Source organism: Vigna umbellata, chromosome 4 (assembly GCF_029865625.1).
Source record: "Vigna umbellata cultivar VRB3 chromosome 4, Vumbellata_1.0, whole genome shotgun sequence".
In the NCBI taxonomy this organism is placed as follows: Eukaryota; Viridiplantae; Streptophyta; class Magnoliopsida; order Fabales; family Fabaceae; genus Vigna; species Vigna umbellata.
Window position 1 is genome coordinate 14,245,713 of NC_142168.1, and position 13,341 is coordinate 14,259,053.

Below are 13,341 nucleotides of genomic sequence, written 5' to 3' on the forward strand. Positions count from 1 at the left end.
ACAGGCAAATGGCATGCTTTCCCATAGACTAATTGAAATGGTGATAATCCCATAGACGTCTTCATTGCTGTCCTATAAGCCCAAAGAGCATCATCCAATTTGAGAGACCAATCCTTTCTTGATGAAGTCACTGTTTTTTCCAGGATCCGTTTTATCTCCCTGTTAGATACCTCAGCTTGTCCATTGGTTTGCGGATGATAAGGTGCAGCTACCTTATGTTTTACTCCATAGTGTTTGAGTACTTTCTCTAGCTGATAAGTGCAAAAATGAGATGAAGAAGTGGGCCAAGAAGCAGAAGAAGCAGAAGAAAAAGAAGAAGAAGAATAAGAGGAAGAAGTGGAAGAAGTGGAAGAAGTGAAAGAAGTGAAAGAAATGGACGAAGTGGACGAAGTTGACGAATTTGACGAAGTGGACGAAATTGACGAAGTGGACGAAGTTGACGAAGTGGACGAAGTGGACGATGTGGAGGAAGTGGAGGAAGTGGAGGAAGTGGACGAAGTTGAAGAAGTGGACGAAGTTGACGAAGTGGACGAAGTGGACGAAGTGGACGAAATGGACGAAGTGGACAATGTTGACGAAGTGGACGAAGATGATGAAGTGGACGTAGTTGACGAAAGGACGAAGTTGAGGAAGTGGATGAAGTGGACGAACTGCAATAAGTGGACGAGGTGGACGAAGATGAAGAAGTGGACGAGGTGGACGAAGTTCATGAAATTGACGAAGTGGACGAAGTGGAAGAAGCGAAGGAAGTGGACTAAGTGGAACAAATTGACGAAGTGGAGGAAGTGGAGGAAGTCGACGAAGTGGAGGAAGTGGAGGAAGTTGACAAAGTGGACGAAGTGGGCGAAGAGGACGAAGTGGAAGAAATTGACGAAGTGGACGAAGTTGACGACGAAGTGGACGAAGTGGACGAAGTTGACGAAGTGGACGAAGTGGAGGAAGTTCACGAAGTGCTTGAAGTGGACGAAGTGGAGGAACTGGAGGAAGTCGAGGAAGTCAAATAAGTGCACGAATTGAACGAAGTGGAGGACGTGGAGGAAGTGGAGGAAGTTGAGGAAGTGGAGGAGGTGGAGGAAGTCGAAGAAGTTGAGGAACTGAAGGAAGTACACGAAGTTGACGAAGATGACGAAGTTGACAAAGTGGACGAAGTTGACGAAGTGGACGAAGAGGACGAAGTGGGAAAAGTGGAGGAAGTGGAGGAAGTGTACGAAGTGCAAGAAGTGGACGAAGTTAATGATCTGGACGAAGTGGACGAAGAGGACGAAGTGGACGAAGTTGACGAAGTTGACAAAGTGGAAGAAATTGACGAAGCTGACGAAGTTGACGAAGTGGACGAAGTGGAGGAAGTTGACGAAGTGGACGAAGTGGACGAAGTGGAGGAACTGGAGTAAGTCGAACAAGTGGACGAATTGGACGAAGTGGAGCACGTGGAGGAAGTGGAGGAAGTTGAGGAAGTGGAGGAAATAGACTAACTGGACGAAGTTGACAAAGTTGACGAAGTGGAGGAAGCGGAGGAGGTGAAGGGAGTTGACAAGTGGAGGAAGTGGAGGAAGTACACGAAGTTGACGAAGATGACGAAGTGGACGAAGTGGACGAAGAAGACGAAGTGGGAAAAGTTTACGAAGTGGATAGAGTGGACGAAGTTGACGAAGTGGACGAACGAAGAAGTGGACGAAGTTGAGGAAGTGGAGGAAGTGGACGAAGTGGGCGAAGTGGAGGAGGTGGACGAAGTTGACGAAGTGGAGGAAGTGGACGAAGTGGACGAAGGGGAAGAAGTGGGCGAAGAAGAAGAAGAAGCAGAAGAAAATGAAGAAGAAGAAGAACAAGAACAAGAAGAAGAAGAAGAAGAAGAAAATGAAGAAGAAAAGAAGAAGAGGAAGAACTGGAAGAAGTGGAAGAAGTGGAGGAACTAGAGGAAGTGGAAGAAGTGGGGGAAGTGGCCTAAGTGAACGACGTTGACGAAGTGGAGGAAGTGGAGGAAATGGACGAAGTAGACGAAGTTGACGAAGTGGACGTAGATGACGAAGTGAACGAAGTGGACGAAGTGGACCAAGTGGACGAAGTGGACGAAGTGGATGAAGAGGACGAAGTGGACGAAGTTGACGAAGTGGACGTAGTTGACGAAGTTGACGAATTGGACGAAGTCGAGGAAGTGGAGGAAGTGGAGGAAGTGGACTTAGTGGACGAAGTTGACGAAGTGGACGAAGTGGAGGAAGTGGAGGAAGTGGACGAAGTGGACGAAGTGGACCAAGTGGACCAAGTGGACGAAGTGGATGAAGAGGACGAAGTGGACGAAGTTGACGAAGTGGACGTAGTTGACGAAGTTGACGAATTGGACGAAGTCGAGGAAGTGGAGGAAGTGGAGGAAGTGGACTTAGTGGACGAAGTTGACGAAGTTGACGAAGTGGACGAAGTGGAGGAAGTGGAGGAAGTGGAGGAAGTGGACGAAGTTGACGAAGTTGACGAAGTGGAGGAAGTGGAGGAAGTCTAGGAAGTGGAGGAAGTGGAGGAAGTGGACGAAGTGGGGGAAGTTGACGAAGTGGACAAACTGGAAGAAGTTGACGAAGTGGACGAAGTTGACGAAGTGGACGAAGTGGACGAAGTGGAAGAAATGAACGAAGTGGACGAAGTGGAAGAGGTGGACGAGGTGGACGAAGTGGGGGAAGGGGAAAAAGTGAATGAAGGAGAAGAAGAAGAAGAAGAAGACGAAGAAGAAGAAGAAGAAGAAGAAGAAGAAGAAGAAGAAGAAGAAGAAGAAGAAGAAGAAAATGAAGAAGAATAAGAAGAGGAAGATCTGGAAGAAGTGGAAGAAGTGGTAAATGTGGAAAAAGTGGAAGAAGTGGACGAAGTGGAGGAAGTGGAGGAAGTGGCCGAAGTGGACGACGTTGACGAAGTGGAGGAAGTGGAGGAAGCGGACGAAGCGAACGAAGTTCACGAAGATGACGAAGTTGACGAAGTGGACGAAGTGGACGAAGTTGACGAAGTAGACGAAGTGGACGAAGTGGACGAAGTAGACGAAGTGGACGAAGTGGACGAAAAGGACGAAGTGGACGAGGTTGACGAAGTGGACGAAGTTGACGAAGTGGACGAAGTGGACGAAGTGGAGGAATTGGAGGAAGTGGAGGAAGTTGGTGAAGTGGACGAAGTGGCCGAAGTGGAGGAAGTGAAGGAAGTGGACTAGGTGGACGAATTGGAGGAAGTGGAGGACGTGGCGGAAGTAAAGGAAGTGGAGGAAGTGGAGGAAGTGGAGGTAGTGGGGGGAGTGGCCTTAGTGGACGATGTTGACCAAGTGGAGGAAGTGGAGGAAGTGGACGAAGTCGACGAAGTTGACGAAGATGACGAAGTTGACGAAGTGGACGAAGTGGACGAAGTGGAGGAAGTAGAGGTAGTGGAGGAAGTGGACTTAGTGGACGAAGTTGACGAAGTGGACGAAGTGGAGAAAGTGGAGGAAATGGACGAAGTGGAGGAAGTGGACGAAGTTGACGAAGTTGACGAAGTCGACGAAGTGGACGAAGTGAACGAAGTGGAGGAAGTTGACGAAGTTGACGAAGTGGAAGAAGTAGAGGAAGTGGAGGAAGTGGAGGAAGTGGAGGAAGTGGTCTAAGTCGACGAAGTTGACGAAGTTGACGAAGTGGATGAAGTGGAGGAAGTCGACGAAGTGGAGGAAGTCGACGAAGTGGAGGAAGTGGAGGATGTGGACGAACTGGACGAAGTGGACAAAGAGGACGAAGTGGAAGAAGTCGACGAAATGGACGAAGTTGACGAAGTTGATTTATTGACGAAGTGGAGGAACGAAGTGGACAAAATTGACAAAGTTGATGAAGTGGAGGAAGTGGAGGAAGTGGAGGAAGTGGACTAAGTGGACGAAGTGGATAAAGTTGACAAAGATAACGAAGTTGACGAAGTTGACGAAGTGGCCGAAGTGGTGGAAGTGAAGGAAGTGGCCTAGGTGGACGAATTGGAGGAAGTGGCGGAAGTGGCGGAAGTGGAGGAAGTGGAGGAAGTGGAGGAAGTGGCCTAAGTGGACGACGTTGACGAAGTGGAGGAAGTGGAGGAAGTCGACGAAGTGGAGGAAGTGGAGGAAGTCGACGAAGTGGAGGAAGTGGACGAAGTGGACGAAGTAGACGAAGTTGACGAAGATGACGAAGTTGATGAAGTGGACGAAGAGGATGAAGTGGACGAAGTTTATGAAATCGACGAAGTTGACGAAGTGGACGAAGTTGACGAAGTGGATGAACGAAGTGGACGAAGTTGACGAATTGGTGGAAGTTGACGAAGTGGAAGAAGTTGACGAAGTTGGCGAAGTTGACGAAGTTGACGTTGTGGAGGAAGTGGAGGAAGTGAAGGAAGTGGGGGAAGTGGAGGTAGTGGACGAAGTGGACGAAGTGGACCAAGCTGACGAAGTGGACGAAGTTGACCAAGTGGACGAAATGGACGAAATGGACGAAGTGATGAAGTGGACGAGGTGGACGAAAGAGGGGAAGGGGAAAAAGTGGATGAAGTAGAAGAAGAACAAGAAGAAGAAGAAGAAGAAGAAAATGAAGAAGAAGAGAAGAAGAGGAAGAAGTGGAAGAAGTGGAAGAAGTGGAGGAATTGGAGGAAGTGGAAGAAGTTGGGGAAGTGGCCTAAGTGAACGACGTTGACGAAGTGGAGCAAGTGGAGGAAGTCGACGAAGTGGACGAAGTGGACGAAGTTGACGAAGATGACGAAGTTGACGAAGTGGACGAAGATGACGAAGTGGACGAAGTAGACCGAGTGGACGAAGTGGACGAAGACGACGAAGTGGCGAAGTGGACGTAGTTGACGAAGTTGACGAAGTGGAGGAAGTGGAGGAAGTGGAGGAAGTGGAGGAAGTGGAGGAAGTGGACCAAGTTGACGAAGTGGACGAACTGGAAGAAGTTGACGAAGTTGTCGAAGTGGACGAAGTTGAGGAAGTTGACGAAGTAGACGAAGTGGACGAAGTTGATGAAGTTGACGTAGTTGACGATGTGGAGGAAGTGGAGGAAGTGGAGGAAGTGGGGGAAGTGGAGGTAGTGGACGAAGTGGACGAAGTGGACCAAACTGACGAAGTGGACGAAGTTGACCAAGTGGACGAAGTGGACGAAATGGACGAAGTGATGAAGTGGACGAAGTGGACGAGGTGGAGGAAAAAGGGGAAGGGGAAAAAGTGGATGAAGTAGAAGAAGAAGAAGAAGAAGAAGAAGAAGAAAATGAAGAAGAAAAGAAGAAGAGGAAGAAGTGGAAGAAGTGGAAGAAGTGGAAGAAGTGGAGGAACTGGAGGAAGTGGAAGAAGTTGGGGAAGTGGCCTAAGTGAACGACGTTGACGAAGTGGAGCAAGTGGAGAAAGTCGACAAAGTGGAGGAAGTGGAGGAAGTGGACGAAGTAGACGAAGTTGACGAAGATGACGAAGTTGACGAAGTGGACGAAGATGACGAAGTGGACGAGGTAGACCGAGTGGACGAAGTGGACGAAGAGCACGAAGTGGCGAAGTGGACGTAGTTGACGAAGTTGACGAAGTGGAGGAAGTGGAGGAAGTGGAGGAAGTGGACGAAGTTGACGAAGTGGACGAACTGGAAGAAGTTGACGAAGTTGTCGAAGTGGACGAAGTTGAGGAAGTTGACGAAGTAGACGAAGTGGACGAAGTTGATGAAGTTGACGTAGTTGACAAAGTGGACGAAGAGGAGGAAATGGAGGAAGTGGAGGAAGTGGACTTAGTGGACGAAGTTGACGAAGTGGAGGAAGTTGACGAAGTGGAGGAAGTTGACGAAGTGGACAAAGCGGAGGAAGTGGACAAACTGGACGAAGTTGACGAAGTGGGCGAAGTGGACGAAGTGGAAGAAATGAACGAAGTGGACGAAGTGGACGTGGTGGACGAGGTGGACGTGGTGGACGAGGTGGACGAGGTGGACGAAGTGGGGGAAGGGGAAAAAGTGAATGAAGGAGAAGAAGAAGAAGAAGAACAAGAAGAAGAAGAAGAAGAAGAAGAAGAAGAAGAAGAAGAAAATTGAGAAGAAGAAGAAGAGGAGGATGTTGAAGAAGTGGAAGAAGTGGTAAATGTGGAAAAAGTGGAAGAAGTGGAGGAAGTGGAGGAAGTGGCCTAAGTGGACGACGTTGACGAAGTGGAGGAAGTGGAGGAAGTCGACGAAGTGGAGGAAGCGGACGAAGTGGACGAAGTAGACGAAGTTGACGAAGATGACGAAGTTGACGAAGTGCACGAAGTGGACGAAGTTGACGAAGTAGACGAAGTGGACGAAGTGGACGAAGTAGACGAAGAGGACGAAGTGGACGAAGTTGACGAAGTGGACGAAGTTGACGAAGTGGAGGTAGTGGAGGAAGTGGACGAAGTGGACGAAGTTGACGAAGTGGACGAAGTGGAGGAAGTCGACGAAGTGGAGGAAGTGGACGATGTGGACGAAGTTGACGAAGGTGACGAACTTGACAAAGTTGACTAAGTGGACGAACTGGACGAAGTGGAAAAAGAGGATGAAGTGGAAGAAGTTGACGAAATGGACGAAGTTGACGAAGTTGATTTATTGACGAAGTGGACGAAGTTGACAAAGTTGATGAAGTGGAGAGGAAGTTGATGAAGTGGAGGAAGTGGAGGAAGTGGACTAAGTGGACGAAGTGGACAAAGTTGACAAAGATAACGAAGTTGACGAAGTTGACGAAGTGGCCGAAGTGGTGGAAGTGAAGGAAGTGGACTAGGTGGACGAATTGGAGTAAGTAGTGGAGGACGTGGCGGAAGTAAAGGAAGTAGAGGAAGTGGAGGAAGTGGCCTAAGTGGACGACGTTGACGAAGTGGAGGAAGTGGAGGAAGTCGACGAAGTGGAGGAAGTGGACGAAGTGGAGGAAGTGGAGGAAGTGGACGAAGTAGACGAAGTTGACGAAGATGACAAAGTTGATGAAGTGGACGAAGAGGATGAAGTGGACGAAGTTTATGAAATGGACGAAGTTGACGAAGTGGACGAAGTTGACGAAGTGGACGAAGTGGACGAAGTGGACAAAGTTGACGAAGTGGAAGAAGTTGACGAAGTTGGCGAAGTTGATGAAGTTGATGATGTGGAGGAAGTGGAGGAAGTGGAGGAAGTGGGGGAAGTGGAGGTAGTGGACGAAGTGGAAGAAGTGGACCAAGTTGACGAAGTGGACGAAGATGACCAAGTGGACGAAGTGATTAAGTGGACGAGGTGGACGAAGTGGGGGAAGGGGAAAAAGTGGATGAAGTTGAAGAAGAGGAAGAAGAACAAGAAGAAGAAGAAGAAGATAATGAAGAAGTGGAGGAAGTTGGGGAAGTCGACGATGTAGACGAAGTGGAAGAAGTGGAGAAGTGGAGGAACTGGAGGAAGTGGACGAAGTTGGGGAAGTGGCCTAAGTGAACGACGTTGACGAAGTGGAGCAAGTGGACGAAGTGGACGAAGTGGACGAAGTGGCGAAGTGGACGAAGTAGACGAAGTTGACGAAGATGACGAAGTAGAGGAGGTGGACGAAGTTGACGAAGTAGACGAAGTGGAGGAAGCGGAGGAAGTGGACGAAGTGGAAGAAGTCGACGATGTAGACGAAGTGGAGGAAGTGGCGGAAGTGGAGGAAGTGGAGGAAGTGGACGAAGCGGAGGGAGTGGACAAACTGGACGAAGTTGACGAAGTGGACGAAGTTGACGAATTTGACGAAGTGGACGAAGTGGAAGAAATGGACGAAGTGGACGAGGTGGACGAGGTGGACGAAGTGGGGGAAGGGGAAAAAGTGAATGAAGGAGAAGAAGAAGAAGAAGAAGAAGAAGAAGAAGAAGAAGAAGAAAATGAAGAAGAAGAAGAAGAGGAAGATGTGGAAGAAGTGGAAGAAGTGGAGGAAGTGGCCTAAGTGGACGACGTTGACGAAGTGGAGGAAGTGGAGGAAGTCGACGAAGTGGAGGAGGCGGACGAAGTGGACGAATTAGACGAAGTTGACGAAGATGTAGAAGTTGACGAAGTGGACGAAGTGGACGAAGTTGACGAAGTAGACGAAGTGGAGAAAGTGGAGGAAGTGGACGAAGTGGACGAAGTAGACGAAGTGGACGAAGTGGACGAAGAGGACGAAGTGGACGAAGTTGACGAAGTGGACGAAGTTGACGAAGTGGAAGAAGCGGAGGAAGTGGAGGTAGTGGAGGAAGTGGACTTAGTGGACGAAGTTCACGAAGTGGAGGAAGTGGAAGAAGTGGACAAAGTTGACGAAGTTGACGAATTTGAAGAAGTGGACGAAGTGGAGGAAGTGGACAAAGTGGACGAAGTGGAGGAACTTGGTGAAGTGGACGAAGTGCACGAAGTGGCCGAAGTGGAGGAAGTGAAGGAAGTGGACAAGGTGGACGAATTGGAGGAATTGGAGGACGTGGCAGAAGTAAAGGAAGTGGAGGAAGTGGAGGAAGTGGAGGAAGTCGACGAAGTGGAGGAAGTGGACGAAGTAGACGAAGTTGACGAAGATGACGAAGTTGACGAAGTGGACCAAGTGGACGAAGCGGAGGAATTGGAGGTAGTGGGGGAAGTGGACTTAGTGGACGAAGTTGACGAAGTGGACGAAGTGGAGGAAGTGGACGAAGTGGACAAAGTTGACGAAGTGGCCGAAGTAGAGGAAGTGGAGGAAGTGGAGGAAGTGGCCTAAGTGGACGAAGTTGACGAAGTGGAGGAAGTGACGAAGTGGAGGAAGTGGACGATGTGGACGAAGTTGACGAAGGTGACGAAGTTGACAAAGTTGACGAACTTGACAGAGTTGACTTAGTGGACGAACTTGACGAAGTGGACGAAGAGGACGAAGTGGACGAAGTTGGTGAAATGGACGAAGTTGACCAAGTGGACGAACGAAGTGGACGAAGTTGACAAAGTTGATGAAGTTGAGGAAGTTGACGAAGTTGAGGAAGTGGAGGAACTAGACTAAGTGGACGAAATGGACGAAGTGGAAGAACTGGACGAAGTTGACGATGTGGACGAAGTGGTGGAAGTGGAGGAAGTGGAGGAAGTGGAGGAAGTGGAGGAAGTGAAGGAAGTGGAGGAAGTGGACGAAGTTGACGAAGTGGACGAAGTTGACGAAGTGGACGAAGTTCACGAAGTGGACGAAGTTCACGAAGTGGACGAAGTTGATGAGGTGCACGAAGTGGACGAGGTGGACGAAGTGGAGGAAGTGGACGAAGTCGACGAAGTGAAGGAAGTGGAGGAAGTGGACGAAGTTGACGAAGTTGGCGAGGTTGACGAAGAGGACCTTGTGCACGAAGTGGACGAAGTGGAAGAACTGGACGATGTGGAGGAAGTGAAGGAAGTGGACTAAATGGATGAATTGGACGAAGTGGAGGACGTGGGGGAAGTGGAGGAATAGGGCTAAGTGGTCGAAGTTGACGAAGTGGAGGAAGTGGAGGAAGTGGACGAAGAGGACGAAGTTGACGAGGTTGACGAGGTTGACGATGTGGATGAAGTGGAGGAAGTGGAGGAAGCGGAGGAAGTGGAGGAAGTTGAAGAAGTGGACGAAGTTGACGAAGTGGACGAAGTTCACGAAGTGGAGGAAGTGGACGAAGTGGACGAAGTTGATGAAGTGGACGAAGTTGACGAAGTGCACGAAGGGGAAGAAGTTGACGAAGTTGACGTAGTGGACGAAGTGGACGAAGTTGACGAAGTGGAGGAAGTGGACGAAGTTGACGAAGTGGACGAACTGGAAGAAGTTGACGAAGTGGACGAAGTTGACGAAGTGGACGAAGTTGACGATGTTGACGAAGTAGACGAAGTGGACGACGTTGACGAAGTTGACGTAGATAACGAAGTGGACGAAGTGGACGAAGTAGACGAAGTGGAGGAAGCGGAGGAAGTGGACGAAGTGGAAGAAGTCAACGATGTAGACGAAGTGGAGGAAGTGGCGGAAGTGGAGGAAGTGTAGGAAGTGGACGAAGCGGAGGGAGTGGACAAACTGGACGAAGTTCACGAACTGGACGAAGTTGACGAATTTGACGAAGTGGAAGAAATGGACGAGGTGGACGAGGTGGTCGAAGTGGGGGAAGGGGAAAAAGTGAATGAAGGCGAAGAAGAAGAAGAAGAAGAAGAAGAAGAGGAAGAAAATAGATGAAGAAGAGGAAGATGTGGAAGAAGTGGAAGAAGTGGAGGAAGTGGCCTAAGTGGACGACGTTGACGAAGTGGAGGAAGTGGAGGAAGTCGACGAAGTGGAGGAAGCGGACGAAGTGGACGAATTAGACGAAGTTGACGAAGATGACGAAGTTGACGAAGTGGACGAAGTAGACGAAGTGGACGAAGTGGACGAAGTAGACGAAGTGGACGATGTGGACGAAGTGGACGAAGTGGACGAAGTGGACGAAGAGGACGAAGTGGACGAAGTTTTTCGAAGTGGACGAAGTTGACGAAGTGGACAAAGTTGACGAAGTGGAAGAAGCGGAGGAAGTGGACTTAGTGGACGAAGTTGACGAAGTGGAGGAAGTGGAAGAAGTGGACGAAGTTGACAAAGTTTGCGAAGTTGACGAAGTTTACGAATTTGAAGAAGTGGAGGAAATGGAGGAAGTGGACGAAGTGGAGGAAGTTGGTGAAGTGCACGAAGTGGCCGAAGTGGAGGAAGTGAAGGAAGTGGACTAGGTGGACGAATTGGAGGAATTGGAGGATGTGGCGGAAGTAAAGGTGATGGACAAATTTATGAACACCAAAATATGATGTCACAAACTTGTTTTTCAATCGGGAAGTGTGACCGAATCGTTCAAGTAATAAACTTGGTAAGACCAAGTATCGTTCTTCCCAAAGGACTCACGGCCTAGTTTAGTTGTGTGGTTTCTTGATTAGCTAAGACTTAAAGACGAAATATTTGGATTTTATATGCAAAAGACGAAAATTAAATATGTATGCATGAAGTTTTGATCAATGGCAAAAAGCAAAAGATAAACACTTTCAATGAAATTTATGTATGAATATGTTGTTGGGGGTCAATTTCATCTTATCCACTCTCATATATTTTAGGAATTCAACATTCAAATCATCATTGTTAATGCCACTCTCTAAAGTACCTTTCAAGAAGGCTTCTCCCTAATCACGAGTTCATACAATTCCTAGCATTCCTAATGATCAGTTCATAAGTATAGGAGCTTAACGACAACCAATATAATATTGGGAGAAATTCCCCGGATCTAGACTTCCCCGTACGCGCCCGTATCGACAAAACCAATAATCATGCATCGAATGAGTTAAACAATGCAAGCATTAAGCAAAGAGGAAAAACCCTAACTAATGATGAAAGAAAGCATAAGTCTTAATTAAAAGAAGTAAAAACAGATTCCATATATGAGAGCTTCAAAAGATTACATTGATTCCCCAACAAACATACATAGTTTAGTTCACCATATTCATGGTGAACCTAGATCAATTACAATGAAAGAATGAAAGATAAAACCCTAAAAAGGTGAAGACGAAGCCTCAGCATCCAAGATCCTCCTTCAAAGGGGTGGAAGAGAGAGTGTTTACTTCGTTCCAGCCAAAGATACCTAACCCCAGGAAACCCTAAAGCTTAAATACCATTCGTAAATTACAAAAAATTAGGTCCAAGCCCATTAAAGTGCCGCTCAGCGGAAAAATACCGCTCAGAGGTAAGTGCGTGTCTTGTTTTCTCCCCTCAGCGGCCATTTTGCCCCTCAGCGGATCTCCCGTAAGCTCCTGAGTGCCGCTCAGCGGTAAACTGCCGCTGAGCGGTGACTTCGGCTTCTCCTTTTGCACTTTTTGATGTCTTTTCTAATTTCATCTCTCTCCTTCTTCACTTCTTTCACCAAATTCACCTTAAAACCTGCACAAAAACACTGAAATCAAGCATAAACCTCTCCAGCTCTTTTATTTATGAAAATATGCAGAAAAGCATGATTTCAAGCTAGTTTCTAAGTGTAAAGGTTGCTTTTAGTGTCAATTTTAAGCATGAAAATAATAGTTTTTCAACTGTTATCAAAAGGAAGTGGAGGAAGTCGACGAAGTGGAGGAAGTGCACGAAGTAGACGAAGTTGACGAAGATGACGAAGTGGACGAAGTGGACGAAGCGGAGGAAGTGGAGGTAGTGGAGAAAGTGGACTTAGTGGACGAAGTTGACGACGTGGACGAAGTGGAGGAAGTGGACGAAGTTGACGAAGTCGACGAAGTGGACGAAGTTGACGAAGTCGACGAAGTGGACGAAGTAGAGGAAGTAGAGGAAGTGGAGGGAGTGGAGGAACTGGCCTAAGTGGATGAAGTTGACGAAGTGGAGGAAGTGAACGATGTGGACGAAGTTGACGAAGGTGACGAAGTTGACGAAGTTGACAAAGTTGACTAAGTGGACGCACTGGACTAAGTGGACAAAGAGGACGAAGTGGACGAAGTTGACGAAATGGACGAAGTTGATGAAGTTGACGAAGTTGATTTATTGACGAAGTGGACGAACGAAGTGGACGAAGTTGACAAAGTTAATGAAGTGGAGGAAGTTCATGAAGTGGAGGAAGTGGAGGAAGTGGACGAAGTGGACAAAGTTGACGATGTGGATGAAGTGGAGGAAGTGGACGAAGTTGAAGAAGTGGAGGAAGTGGACGAAGTTCACGAAGTGGAGGAAGATGAGAAATTGGACGAAGTTGACGAAGTGGACGAATTGGACGAAGTGGACGAAGTGGACGAAGTGGACGAAGTGGACGAAGTGGAAGAGGTTGACGAAGTTGATGTAGTTGACGAAGTGGACGAAGTGAACGAAGTGGAGGAAGCGGAGGAAGTGGACTATGTGGACGAAGGGGAGGAAGGGGAGGAAGGGGAGGAAGTGGAGGAAGTGGAGGAAGTGGAGGAAGTGGGGAAGTGGACTAAGGGGACGAAGTGGACGAAGTTGACAAAGTTGACGAAGTGGACGAGGTAGAAGAAGTGGAGGAAGTGGACGAAGTGGACGAAGTTGAAGAAGTGGACGAACTTGACGAAGTGGATGAAGAGGACGAAGTGGACGAAGTTGGTGAAATGGACGAAGTTGACGAAGTGGACGAACGAAGTGGACGAAGTTGACAAATTTGATGAAGTCGAGGAAGTTGACGAAGTGGAGGAAGTGGAGGAAGTAGACTAAGTGGACGAAATGGACGAAGTTAACGAAGTTGACGAAGTGCAAGAAGCGGAGGAAGTGGAGGTAGTGGAGGAAGTGGACTTAGTGGACGAAGTTGACGATGTTGAGGAAGTGGAAGAAGTAGACGAAGTGGACGAAGTTGACGAAGTTGACGAATTTGAAGAAGTGGACGAAGTGGAGGAAGTGGAGGAAGTGGATGAAGTGGAGGAAGTTGGTGAAGTGGATGAAGTGGCCGAAGTGGAGGAAGTGAAGGAAGTGGACTAGGTGGACGAATTGTAGGAATTG